Below are 12,504 nucleotides of genomic sequence, written 5' to 3'. Positions count from 1 at the left end.
TTTCTTTTCTTGCTATTACTGATATTGAAACTCATTGTTGTAGTTCAATTAGATGGTCTTAACTTGGAAATGTAGTTTTGAAGGAGAAATTTGCATTGAATGCATGTGTTGCAGAGGAGGAACATGATTCTCAGTGGGAAGGCCATCAATCAACTTTACAGGCACTGAGGGATCAATTTGCTATAAAAGGGTTTTTAATCAGCGAGCAGCCACCAAGTGTTGGATTGAGTTAGTAGCAAAGGAGAACATTGGTTGAAGTGCTAAGCCATTTGCAAGGCAAGCCATGTCAGTGAACCCAAGTGGTTATCATGGAGATTTTTCCAATTAGAATCAATTCATATAACTTGGGAAGGAGAAGAGTATTCATCTCTCATCAGATAACCAACTTTTGTGGGTCCAAAAGCCTGTCAGTGGGAAGAAGTGATTGAAAACTGGATTAGGGGCAAGAATTTGCTCAAAAAACAAAGTTCTTGGAATCACTCAAAACATGAAATATTGTGTCTATTTCGGTGATACAATCCCAATGCAAATCGTTTCATTCAAAACAGAGTTTGTATGGGAAAGATATCATGTTTTGATCGTTTTGTCAAAAATGCAAATTTTGGGTATAGGTTAACTGGGATGCTGACTAGGTAGTCGTACATCCCAGTCAGCAAAAAGAATATTCCATGGAATATTCCCATAATATTTCCACATGTGCCTCAACTGGGTTGTGACAAGTGTCGGCATCGGATTGGTCAAGTTCATTTAAAATTGGACCAATGAGAGGCTGACACTTGGCAAGCCTAAAGGCCACCATGTGCCCTCTCAAAGGTCGGGTATAATTGTTTTAGCTAGCCAGGGAATCGAACTCATGACTTCACCCACACAAGAACCAAGCATTACCACTACACCACAACTGTGCCACTTAACAATCTATGGGTGCACATTTTATTTAAACGGTAACATGGTGAAGTTTTGAGGTAAACAACAAACCTCGCAGCCAACCCTCTCCCCATATGACCAATACACCAAAACCAAAGGGTTGTGCTAACACTATCTGTGCTAGAATATTGCGTTAAGTGAGTTTAGTGTTAATTAATCCAATCTTATCACTTAATTAATTTTAGATTTAGCTCGATGATATTTTTGGTAGTTCCAATAAATCCTAAATTACGCCAATTCTGGCGGGGTTATCTCAGGTTTCAACCATTTCAGTGGATTTTTCCTAGGGAAAGATACAGAGGCCATAACCTTGGCATATTGCAACCGATTTTGTCTCAAAAAGAGTCATTTTTAAATGAATTGGATGCTTTGAACACATTGGAATATTTTTTAGAGGCAAAAAGGAACTTCTATACCTTATTTTCCTATTTTGAAGTTTAAGGAAGCCTATGGCCAACATGAGAGGATGTTAAGCCTAGATCAGCAGAAGTCTAATTGCAGAGCTTGTACAGTCATTTTTGAGGTTTTTAGTTCTTCTGAATCTAATGGTGTAGGTTGCAAAGCCATTGGAGCACTGCAGGTGCATGTAATCATAGAATTGACCATTAATCCAAAGAGGGCCTAACCATTGAAGCGGGTCCAAGGAGATGTAGCCCAGGAGGGGTGAACTCCTTTATAAACTTTGTATTTATGAGTTCTTGTGTTTTACTTCTATGCATTTTAGTTTTTGTATATGTGCTTTTAAAGGGCTAATTAACCTCATAAATTTCTCATAAAAGACACTTAACACTTAACACATAATCCTTCACATTATCGTTAATTTGAGACAATCCTAAACACATTTTTTTAGTAATGATGAGGGAGATTTCATATCATTAACAAGTTTTCCCAACATTTCACATCATCATTATATTCTAAAATTTATCCAAATCTATGACTTGAGAGGGAAGAAATGAGAAGAGACTCTCCTCGAGAATGCTTCGAATCAAGCTGCAAAATCACAGACTCACAAGTGAGAGCATGTCATTCTAGAAAAGGATGATTTTGAACTTCGTCTAGGATGCTTACAATTGAAAACTTGATATGCAGAGGTATATAACCTCACCATGAGGGGTATATCTTAGTGGTAGAATAAGATGAGAGGGGATATTTTATGTTTCTGACACAAGTTGAACATAAGAAGGTTACTTCATAACCATAATTTAACGAATAATGTAACATCAAAATTTCAATGCTGAGACGAAACAAGAATACATATTATTCTGATTTTTGAATGACTTGGATGACTTAATTGAATGAACGCCTATGGGGTGGGCAATTTTCTTCTTCATAGACTCATACAAGTCAGCACCTTCCATGAAAACATGGCACTTGGATTTTATTGAATATTTAGTATAGAGCTTGTGCTCTTACCCCAATCACACTTTAAATTGCATCCTATCTACTTAACTTGTAAATTGCATCCTATCTACTTAACTTGTCTGATCCTTGCAAAAGGACAGGAAGGATGACTCCATAACTTAGGCATTTTACTCATGATTGACATTTTACTCCAGCATCCTGGTTATTTGAATTGGTACATTTGTATGAAAAATTAGTTAAGAGAAAGCAATCATAGGAAATCAATAGGAGTATTCATGGGAGTTAATATGGAAGACTTAGGAAATTTAACTGATTTTTGGGGTGAATTACAAACACCAATGACCAAACCAATGAGGAAGTCACCATTAAACTAGTAAGTTCTCTGTGTCATCCACGATTCAATTCAATTAACAGTACAGAATAAAAAAACTATAATTCATTTTTTAGTTAGACTTTACAGTTTGATTCTCTGGTTTGTGACTTTGTTTTAATGTTTGGAATATTCTCTAGGTTTTTTTTTTTGGATATTTGTATGTATAAAGAAAAATATTTAATATGATGAAATCACCTAATCATGTGTGAAAAAATTATATATAGATATACAATTTGAGAATTGGGAATAAACAAGTGTACAAGTGCATATGGTGTGTGTGAAGTAATGTAATCAAAGGACATGTTCGAAGATGATAGAGTAACAGTTGCATTAAGTTAGTCATGAAAACTAATAATGAACTTGATGCCAACAAGTTGAATATGGAATTTCCACAGTTGTTGTCCCTTAAGATAAGGATTCTTTGATCGCAATAGGAAGAAAACATTAGCCACTTGTTGGGTGCAGGAATTGTGCTTGAGCAAACTCCTCAACACTTAATTGTCAACCTGAGCATTTCATAAACTTAGAGATGAAGCACACGAAATTCTAGAAATGGTATGAACTTTTCCTATTTCTAATCCTACTTATGAAAGGAAATTCTTTGCAGAATCAGATAGAAATCAATTGGAAAGGAAATTAACACTAAAGAAACTCTAGTGTTGGAATGTAAAAGACAATTTGCATGTAAATCAAGTAAAGAAATTCCACGCAATGGAAACAATCTTAAATGCTGAAATGAAATGATATGTTCATATTCAAATGGATGGCTACAAGTTTGACAAGTGGCCCCTTGCATAATTCTGTCTCCCTCTTAATCTTCCTTCCACACAAGCAACCTATCCTTGCACTATTACAATATGCTTACACTAGTGCAGGTACAATATCTTTGTGCAAAAGTATATGTGACCTCCCTTACTGAAGTCTTATGTCTTAGTGAAGGTTCTCTAAGCCTAAGGGCTTATAGCACTTTGTTTCTGTGACAAGAGACCAACTCTCACACCAAAGATGAGTTTCCTTCACCTAGTTTCCAAATTACTTTTGAAAAGACTAAAATATGTGCTGGAAATGAATTTCAACTGCAAATGAAATTTTGAAGTAAATTATCTATGAAAAATGAAATTCTTCAATTCATTAAACCTTTCAAAGGAAATAAAAGCACCTTAAAGCAATCAAATAGTAGACTAAGTAAGGTAAGCCATTCACTGTTTGTGTGACACCTATTATCCTGATTCAGTTCATCGACATTTGGACTTGTAGTCGAGGATCGAGACCCGTCCTTGTGGAAGATTTAGCTTCTCGGAAATCTTGGACAGTCTTTGTGGCAGTGCAGGAATCTACCTGCACTAGTCAACTCATTCATCATTAACTCTAAGTTCCATGATTACTCTAGGAAATCAATATGAGTTACAAGAAGTATGTAAATAGGAATGAAATATGTATAAAAAGATTAATAAAGTGTTGTAATAAATCTTAATATAAAATATGAGCATGTGCAGGAATGGGTAACTATCTCGTACTAGTGTAGGAAAGAAGGGTCATTTATTGACATAAAACAAAGGTTGATATTGATGGCAATGGGGTAGAACATAGGGCAATTTAGGATACCAACATTGTCCCATCCCTAAGTTTTTGTGTGTCCTCACACAACATTTTACCTCTACAAAATACCTTCAAAAATGAATGGCCAGCTCATCAGTTCTACACTTCAATGTTTATTCCTGTCTTCACTATCTTTGGTTTCTTGTCTCGGGCTTTTCACAGCTGCTTAGTCACCCTCTTGAGGTGACTATAGCATCTAGAAGCCTGGTATTTACATAGCTTTACTTGATGCTTCTGCCTCTTTACCTCTGCAAGTAACTCCACCTTGCTTGGTTTCTGCCAACTGTGCTCTTTCATGACCTGGTTCAAAGCCTCCAGGTCATGGACTTGTTGCCCCAGATCTACTATTCTTCTATTGACGAAAAGAGTGGAGGGTGTTGTGCTAATATTTTTGAGTGTGAACATCGTTTCTACCGCATACTCGAAACAAGTCCCATCATCATCAAGGTCAAGACTATCGAAAGCATGATTTATGACATCACTGAGGGTTTCTATACTAGGGGTTTTCTCATTATTGCAGGTTTCTATGCCCTCAGCAATCTCTATGCCTTGTACACTCAATTCCCCAAGGCTCTTAGCACCTTTTTCTCCCGGCTTATCAACGGATTCAGCACCTTGTCCCTCCAAATCAATAGGGTTTTCGATTCCCCATTCTTCTACCATTACAGGGACTTCAGTACCCTAACTTTATAACATTGTAGGGTCTTGAATACCCTGGCCTTTTAAAATTGCACGGTCTTCAATTCACTGATCTTCAGAAATCGTAGGGTCGTTAATGCCCTGACCTTTGAAAACCGCAGGGCCTTCAGTACCCTGCACCTCGAAATCATTGAGGGTCTCCACATCGGGTTCACTAAAATTATCAAGATGTTGTGCATGTTGTTCCTCTTCATCCTCCTTTGCTTGGATTTCACCAGTATGTGGTGTCAATGTCATCTCTCTGCTCTTTAGCCTACTGACAAATGTAGACAACATGACATCATCTTCTGCATTCTCCTCATCTTCCACAGTGTGTGCCATTGCATCTACAAGCACCGAGAGATTATGAGTTGTGGTGGAACTTTGGGGTGTTTCATTAATTACGATTGGAGAACTAGATTGGTTCATCCCTTGGGCGACAATTCTCCTCCTCATTGAGACTCTAGTCTTCCTCTTCTTTGCCGCGGGTGCACTGTTCTCAACAGCCCTCTTCGCTGCTTGCATTGGTGAAATCTTACCTTTCCGCTTGGCAGGAGACAATGTCCCCACATTTCTCCTCTTACTTGTATTGATGCTAGCAGACCCTTCTGCACCCCTTGCTCAGAATTCTTTTAGAAATGCTCCCCACATTATCCCCTTTTCTTCTAACTTTTTCTTGACTAGCATCGTAATGAGTCCATGATGGCAGAGTTTGTTTGCAACCTAGCTTTCACTTCCACTATGCACGTTTTTTGCCATATTTTCAAGGCTTCTAAGAAATAAGTGAGGAAAATTAATCAATTTTCCTCCCTCAAAATGCAACAGTAATCGAAGGTAGTATATGAACGCCAAGGTATAGTGTCATTCCCCTCTGAAAAGGTTCTATAATATAAACAGTAAATCTTGCCACTTCCTGACCATGGCAATCTGTGGAAGTCCCTTTCTCTAATCGACTTTAGTTTTCTTATCAACCACGAACCGCTTCCAATGCTTCTTTGCAAGTCGTTCCTTTTTAAACCATCACTCCCCTATGAGTGCCAAGCCTATGGCTTGTGTGATTAAGTCCTCTGTAATTTTGAATTTTAAGGACTCAAACCTGACTCAGCCTTCTTTGAAGGCCCTTGTAAATTCTAAAACTATGGGCATGTCGAACACGTAAAAATTTTGTAGGAATGGAAGGAGTCCCAAATCTTGCAATAGTCCAAGACTGTTCCTGTACTCAGTGGTTTCTTCAATCTCCTGTAGTGATAACGGTTTACTCCTTACAGGTGCCATTTCGAACCTCCTCCACTTCAATGATCACACCCTCGAAGGAATTTCTGAGTGACTCCAACGTTGCTAGAGTTTTATGCCGGAGGTTCCTCCCCTCCATGTTGGGAGTGGATCCCGCGCATACCAGTTTTGGGGCTTAAAATCCACAATTTTGGGTAGAAATATGCTAAAGGCTCCGTAAAGTGCGCAAAGCGCGAATTATAATGAGTCAAGTCAAAGGGTTGTCAGCCAGAAAATAATGTATGAAAATAGAAGGTAAGTTCACCTGCCCATGGTCCGTGGACCATGGGAATGTATAAATAGAGCAAGGTTCTAAGGTTAGGAGTCAGTTTTTGGTTTTTTAGATCTTGATTGTCATGGGTTTACGAAGGCAATATTCTCTTTATGTCTGTAAGTCCGAGTCAAGGGTGTTAGAGGATAAATAGAGGTTCTGCATCTATGTACACAGAGGCCTGGTAGAGCCCGTAGCTATCTGCAAAGATCCCTATAGCTGAGTGCACAAGGTGGATCTAGTTGTATTGAATGAAAGATATTAATAAAGATAAGTTTGTTCTGAAATATTGCGGATCTGTTTTATTTTGGTTTATGCATATGTTATATGAGCTTATACTTGTCTTAAGAATTATGATGGTATGCACTAACTATTATTGTTAAATGTTTGCTTACAGAATTTAAGAAGTATATTTGAGCAATAATAAACAGATATAATATTAAAGAATCGAGGAAGTGCTCGTTGCAGATCTACGTGAAGCCTCGCAGAGTAGCACGAGTGCTCAGATTAGGTCGCGCCCATCCAATCCTCATCAAGATATCCCAGTGGTGCAAAAACCTAGTTCCAGTACCCTCCCCTACTACCTTGGGTGAGACTTCAATCCGCACTCTGCAAGCTATTGTTGGAAGGGCTCATAGTGCGGGATTTGTTTGGCTAAAAGAATTTCGAACATGGGTCAGGCCCCAACAAGCCAACAAATGGTTCGATTGCCAGGCCCGAGATCTTCTTAAGGGATATCTAATGTCGGAACGTTGGAACCCTATGAAGAAAGAACTTGAAGATTGGTTGGATCAGAAGCTTCATGAGTTTGTGGTACAGGGAAATACAAATCCATAGATATCCGAGGAAAGGTGGCAAGATCACTACATATACACAGAAATCCATGAGATTTTCCTCGCATCCTAACTGTATGAGAGGATTGTGAGGCTAGCTGATTGTCAGGGAAAGTGCACGCTGGAACAACCCATCGTGTGGACTCCAGAGTTGGTGTGCAAGCTAGAGGCATTAGAAGATAAAATCATGAGGACAGTAGACCACTGGTTGGATAAGATAATATGAGGGTTTATCATTGATTTTGCAATAAACACAACTGTGAGCTACAATGAAGCAGAGCAGCGTTTTCTCAAGGGACCACGGGGTAAGTACATCAAATCGTTGAATGCCTAGATTAAAATGCTATTATGTGAGAAATAGGTTATGCAAATCCATTACTGTCTAGGGTAAGATGGAGCGGAAAAGCCTACTGATGGATCAAAGGATTAGAGAATATTCCCCTGATTTCACTTTCGCGAGAAAGTGATGAGGAGATTGTAGGGTTCTCTTTGAGAAGCGCAGCCCGATTGATAAAGCAACACATTCCACTGATACCGATACCATCCACGCCATCACCCACTTCACCTACGTCAACCCCATCTTCACCGACTCCACCTCCACTACCGAGGGTCGGAATGGTGAGTGCGATCAAATTGCCTATATTTAGAGGTGTAGGAAATGAGGAACCATAACAGTTTTGGTTAATGGTAAAGGTAGTATGGGAAGCCCAAGGCGTTATGTATGATAACATCAAAAAGGCTACTCTAGTAAGCGTGTTGCAAGATCGCGCGTTGACATGGTATATCAAGTATTCTGGGGATCACCCAAATGCAGGAATAGTGGCGATCCAGGATGCATTGAACAAAGAATTTAGCCGGCCAAAATCAGAGACAAAGTTGATCATCGGGTTCAAGGAGATCGTGATGTTGCCAAGTGAAACCCCTTGGGATCTAGATCAGCGATTGAAGAGTACGATCCATGAGGCTAAGATGACACTGACAGATGCGCAGCACCACGTGTGGTTTGTGGCATCTTTAACACTGCATTTGAGGATGATGTTGTCACAACAAAAGATCAAAACCCATGCTGAAGCATTAGAGATAGCGACAAGGTTGCATGAAACTCCAATACAGGATCCTGGGTTTGGAGCTCAGCAAATCAATGCGCAACTACAAAACTTATGCTTGGAGATGCAAAGTTTGAAACAAGATAAGGGACCATGGCTAGCAGCGCGCAAAGAGGTATGGTGCATCAAATGTAAGGGCCAAGGCCACGATAAGGATCATTTCCCGATATTCCTGAACTATGTGACCAGGCCAATGTCATTGAGACCAGAGGTGCAGGTGGGTCCAAGTGTGGTGCTCGCACTCTGGTGTGTGATATGTCAGGTAGGAGGAAATCATGCAACGAACAACTGTCATCTATTGCAGAAGTTTACACAGACCCCCCAGCAACTATTTTATAACTTTTGTAGATCGATGGGCCATGATGAACGAGACTGTTAGAATTATGAATTACTGATGGACTAAACATCTACCTACAGGATGCAGATGGAGGGGCATGGTTAGGATCCTACTGCAGAAATAGTACGTGGTGGATTCCAGGGATGCAGACGGGGACGACGAGTAATGGGACCCGGACGATGGTGTGGATAGTTAATCTACTACAATTGTGGAGGACCTGGGAACCACGCGGGTGACCGCATGAACCCGACCAGAACATGTTTCCCTTATTGTTACCAGTTTGATCATGAAGCAGTAGATTTCCCCACGCCAATCACGTAGCTGCATGAAAAAGGGGTGCTTCAGCCTACTCCCATGCATAACATCCGAATGATGAAGGCTGAACCACACGAAGAGGACCCTAATGTGAATATGGTGCTCAGAAGCAATGCAACTACAGGGGAGGATAAGGGGAAGTAACCTGAGGAGGATACATGGGTTCACAAGGCCCTTATGAAGCAACCTGAGTTTGATTTGGAACATGCAAAGGAAACATTTATGGAAGCTAAGAAGAGCTTCACGAAGGCCTCTACTTCAGGTAGCAAGGATCAAACTGAACCAGAAATGAATCCTTCTTTACTAACTACCTTTTAGAGATGTGCATGAAGGTACTACCGGATAATAAAGAAGTTAAGGGCTTACAAGAGCTGATAACTAGGTGCACAGGGTTGAGTGAACTGCGCATGGTCTGGAAACTAGGCAGGCATGCTTTGCGCATTGGGCGGGAAATGCAGTTGACTGCACAAATTGGTGACTATGAGATGGATCAAGTAATTTTAGACTTGGGATTAGATGTGAATGTGCTACCTAAACAGAGCTGGGAATGCATGGGCAGACCCACATTACAATGGTCTCCTATTCAATTATGGATGGCGAACCAACAAAAAATCTTGCCCATGGGGAGATTGCAAGGAGTTACTATAGACATCGAAGGCGTGAGCACACCAATAGACTTTGAGGTAATAGAAATTGTGGATGACAGTAACTCGTACCCTACATTATTAGGGATAGACTCGGCCACGGATACGAATGCAGTCATCAACCTAAAGAGATGGAAAATGATATTTGAGAAAAAGTCTCTCTACATAGTGGTTCCGCTGGACCCAACCGAAGGAGTGCATTGCACTGAGCCTGTGCACGATGGGGATAGTGATGATGAACTAGACTGTATCTACTAGATCACCGTGGAAGATTAGGACCTGGTAAATCTGAGAGCAGATGGGAGAATCTCATGGCAACGTGACAATTCTTGCGCGTCGGACTTAGACGAAGAGATTGAGCGATGGAAAAATTGATTGCATGAGGTAACAATGATAAATTGTAATCTGATGGTCAGATTGCTACGCCATGTAATGACAGAAGAAAGGGAACTACCAACGTAGGCAGGAGCAACGAAGTTGGAGGAACCTATACACTGCTGTGAAAAGGCAATATTGGAACAAAAGAGGTAGGGCACGCAAAAAGGGGCGCTACGCACAACAACTGCACAAGGGTGGAGTACACGACAAAAGACTAGGAGGAACTGGTGCGCATGTAGAAGGAAGGTGCATCAGCGGCGGGGGATGTAGGTGTATGTTGTGCAACCGCTTAACCGACTAAAAATCAAAAATCAAAATTTGCCACAGTGATGCATTCCTCCAGCTGTTCATGAGAAAGCCATCAGCAAAACAGGTGGGAGCATGAACAACATTCCCTGGATAAGATGACCCAGTGGGAATCTGCGGGTACCAGGGGTTTGATGGGCCTATAAGACCATCAAAAAAAGGAGGGGAGAAAATCTTATCTTATTAATGGTGAGACAAGATGGAACTAAGAGGACAGAAGAACCTCCCCAGACCATAACCTCCGAAGTGCGGACAACACGCAAGGTCATGGGTAAAGGAATTTGGCGATTGTAGGAAGTTATTCAACATGGAAGTAGAAGGCTTCACGAAATCGATGAAGAATGGGCATGACTAAGGAGGATGAGCACGATGTTGAATGAAGAAATTAGAAAAAAGCCAAATGATGTTGAACAAGCGAACCACGCGAATCTGCAAATAAGGGAACCAGGCCTAGCCGATTCTACATTGGGACTAGAACAAGCTGTGACCCTGCTATCATGGCTGTGATCACACCAATGGAGGAGTGTACCATATACAATAGAGCACGATGGGATAACGGATACGAAGGAACTCGAAAGGTGCCCACAGCCTGGGTTAGCAGGGAAACTGAAATTTTGCACATGGGGTGCGACCACCTGACTAGCTGTGGAAGGCATAGTCTTAGTGTCCCAAGTAGTTGAAAGGAAGCATGAGACTATAAATAAGTCTACAAAAGAACTATGTGGAAAGAAGGTTTTGTGCAGGGGCAGTCAGTCAGCAAGATCGCGGTCATGCCGAAGGGGCTGCGCTACCATATGGGAAGGTTGGGAGGTGATTGTTGATGCCACTGTTCATGATAAAAAGTTAGATTTATGGCAGAGAGGTGTGGGTGATGGGCCATTAAGGTAGGAGTTATGAGCTAGATATGAAAAGATCTATCGCCATAAAGATGTTAATGAAATGGAAATGGAGGGAAGGGTAAAAGTCAAATTCAAATGTTCCTATAAAAACCATTGGGGTAGCCCTACAACAACCCTTCCCTATGTGAGACTAAAGCCAGTACAGAACAACAAACACCCACCTACCTGTCCCCTTGAGAGCACATCCCTGGGTGAATCTAGGATAGAAACCATGAGAACAAGGGTAAGGTTCAAGGAAGTGCCCTTTTTGACCCAGGAGGAGTCAAGAGCAGTGGCTGATGCCCCAAAAGTTCCAAAGTCCCCACGCACACCGCAACCCTAAAAAGACACATAGCCTATGGGACCAGTCTGAGTATCACCGAGATTCAGTAAATTGTCAATGGCGGAAAAGGGAAAAATAATCACCACTGAAATCGATGAGGACGAGGAAGATTTGCATGACCTGAGTGCTTAGATTGAAGCACAGGATGAGGAAGAGGAGGATGATGTTCAAATACCTTCACTACCACCATATTTCTCTCCATGGAAATTGACAACCAAGATACCAAAGAACCTGTAGGCCACGAAGAGTATGCTCCAGACCCCGCTTCTTCTAGATGAGATAAGGTTTGATGGTCTGTCGCTGGGCTAAGTATCGAGTATCAAGTTCGAATATTGGGATCTTACAGATAGTGAGAAGTTCCCCAATTGGCCGAAGAGAAATTACTATGGTGGAAGTGGTTACGGGGTGTAGAGAAGGCGGGCTTTCTCAATCTGAGGTGGATAACCCACTATCACCATGCGGCCACCACCATTTTTGTTATCTGGCAATTACTATGTTTGGTACATGAAGGGTATCTCTGGTTGGAGGAACCGATTCCCATCACGGCCTATTTAGTACACCGAATTTCCCAGCTACCTACAAAAGGGAAAGATGTTGCAGACATAGCCAAAACGAGTAGCGACGTTGGTTTCGAAAAAGCCATGAAGGTTAAATACAAGCTGGAAAAACATAAGCGAGGTTATGTAATAGCAAGCATCAAAGATTGAGGGATGTGCATCACCACCCAGTTGCTGGTCGGTAAGCTCATGAGAAAATGCCACGCAGACGATGTACTAGCCACTGTCATTGTGCTCGTGGAGCAGTGTGCCAAAGGTGTTCAGTTCAACTGGGCATAATTTCTTTGCGATGAATTTTTATGAATTGTTAGGAAGCCCAGGAGCAGGG

The sequence above is a fragment of the Pinus tabuliformis genome, chromosome 6 (assembly GCF_031772625.1).
Source record: "Pinus tabuliformis cultivar Carrire ecotype Pingquan chromosome 6, CPIR1, whole genome shotgun sequence".
Classification (NCBI taxonomy): Eukaryota; Viridiplantae; Streptophyta; class Pinopsida; order Pinales; family Pinaceae; genus Pinus; species Pinus tabuliformis.
This window is presented reverse-complemented; position numbering follows the sequence as displayed.